Here is a 2896-nt window from a genome sequence, read left to right on the forward strand (position 1 = left end):
TGTTGTTATAGAGTACATCTGTACAGACTGACATTCCCTTGTTCACATTCATACCTAAATACAGTACTGACACAAAAGTAACATATAATATTCAGCAGCATGAACTTAAAGTGCTACAGCGGCTACATCAACGTTGTCTTGATAGAATTCATTCAGTTAGCTTAATTCAAGAACATTCTATTTGTTTAAAGAGCAACTTAACACTCTGTTAAAGCTCTAACAGATAATAACTCCCTTTAAATAAATAAGTAAAGTAAGTGTAAGTGACGAAAAGAACTGAGCGAGTACGAAAATACTTACAAGAGAGAGCGTGTTTCAGTTCGCCCCATTGATTTGACATTACATTTGGACTCAAATAAATGTATATCTGTCTAGGTAGGTAAACAACACACAAACAACAAACATTTTTAGAAGGCAGACAGAAAGGAGAGGTTAGGTGCTTAAATTGATTTTGCTCTTGCATGTTGACTTGCAGACTGAACGGCGCCCACATTTGTCACTCGCTCAGTCCTTTTCTCTTATAAAGGTCCACATTTTCCCTCTCAATTGTAATCAAAGGGGTTGTTTCATTTCTTGGGTTTCACTACTATCTTTCCTACATTCTCCACCTCGTTTGAAGTGGTTACAACTGAGGTTCTAGAAATGTATGACACCCAAAACTGTATTTACATAAATGTCTTGGTTTCCAGCGTCTTTGGCAGTCAGGAATAAAAAAACAGACCTTTTCAAACCGTTGATTTCTGATTCTGTCTGATTCTGCCTTGTACTTTTTGGGTGCACAGAGCACAAGACAGCAACACATATTTGTATTATTTTTGTTCTAGATTACATATTTTCTCAATATTGCTCTGGAAAAAAGGATTCAAAACAGCTTAACACTAAAGACAATCAATTAATAGTATGATACAATTATGCTAATTTAACTGGTTTTAGTGTTAAGTTACTCTTTAAAGTATAACTCTGTTATAGTACTCAATAGTTCATCCACCTCTCCTGTCAGAGTTAGGGTTTTTCTATTCAAATGTGAGCGTGATAATATCAAAATCAGATCTTAAAGGGATTCGTTTTTTTATGAATTTCAACTATATCAAGACATGCTTCTAAAACCTTCGTCCCTGCGGCTCCTCTTCTTCCTCTTGATTTATTGTACTGACATCATGAGAGCTTCAGTATCACAGAATATTATTTGCTAAATTCAAAATACAGTTATTTTTCTTACTTTTATGGCTATATAATATTCTCTATGGCTTCCCTTTTATTTATATATATATATATATATATATCACTAGTATTTATAGGATTTCTAGTGCACAAGTTCATCACGGTGCCATGCACTTCTAATGAAAAAATAGTTGGTCAGGTGAGATGGATGCATCTTTGCTTTACGAGGGAACTACTTGAAATATGTCCATGTTTTAAGAAAACGCTTGTTACCAGAAATTGGGTAAGTGTGTTTCATTTGTTTGGTCAAGGCAGTGAGCAAAGCTTGTCACAGTGATGCATATAATTAGCAGAATGTACTGTATTTCTGAAAGAAAAATATTGTATAATAAGCAAAGGCCACAAAGCTAGCAGAATCTGTCTCGAACACACGGGATGCTTAAAGAGGCTAAGACTGGTTATTCATATGTAGCCTATTGTGTAATGTTTCTGACCAAGGACATGCTTGATTAGCATGAAACAAGTGTGTGTTATTAACCGAACAGGCTTAGATTTGTTTAGACCGATATACAGTCTATAAACACCTGGTGAACCTAATACATTAATTTAGTGTTTGTTTTTTTACATAATCAAGGGTGTTAACATGCTATGGGTTTAAAATAAAATAGTCATTGGAAGACATGATTTTCAACCTCAAAAATGGAAATAAATTGATCCAGGACCTTTCTTGACAGTCTTACCTGCATGGCTACAGTAATTTGAGATTTAGGTTGCGCTATTTTGTAAACCCCCTGCATTTGTTCTGATACGGAACACATTTTCGAGCATTGAATTCATGAAATGAAACCATAAAGATGGCGTGATAACGTTATAAACTCTTCAAGCACCCTGTTTGTAGACATTTCACCTGACCAGATCTCATAAATATACTCTTTATAGCAACAGCATGTGAGTTATTATTATTACTGCTTGAGCAAACAGAGCAAAGCCTGATTCTCCACAGAAAATATAAAGGCTAATCACTTTCTTTTGCTCTGTTACAAAAACAAAATTCTGCCTCGTTTATAAGATCGACTATTGGCCGTCGATTGGATGGCGGTCAGAACAGTCAGCAAAATCAGCCATGGGATTGTATGTAGAGTTCCTGTTGTAATGATTGAGCTGCAGAGTTATACAGAGTGTTAGTTCAGTTGGTGTTATCGAGACCAGGCTGGGAAACGTATAAAGGTACTAAAGAGGTACTTGTATTTAACTTCAGTATTTCCATTTTATGCTACGTTGTACATTTTACTCCACTGCCTTTTAATTTGTCCTTTTAGGCAACTTTGCAGACTTTCAGATCTATCTGACGACTATTTTATGGTTATTTCCCCTCAATACATTTAATTTTTTCGGTTATAGTTTGGTCTTTAAAATGTCCAAATATTTGTGAAAAAATTCCTTTTTTATTTCCTCAAAGACCATGTTGATGTCTTTAAATGTCATTTGTTTTGCTTTTAAAGATAACCTTAGTGATCAATTGAGTTCACAAATAGTTGCCATATCATTTTCTGTCTATTGAATAATAGATTGCATCTCTAAAACATATTATTGCACAAATAAAATATAATCCAATTATATAAAATGCATTATTCTAAAATGGGCTATACTGTTACTGAGTACTTTTACTCTTGGTACTTTATTTTATATTAATTAATTAATTAATATTAATATATTTTATGATAATCACTTATAA

This window comes from Pseudochaenichthys georgianus, chromosome 9, assembly GCF_902827115.2.
Source record: "Pseudochaenichthys georgianus chromosome 9, fPseGeo1.2, whole genome shotgun sequence".
NCBI lineage: Eukaryota > Metazoa > Chordata > Actinopteri > Perciformes > Channichthyidae > Pseudochaenichthys > Pseudochaenichthys georgianus.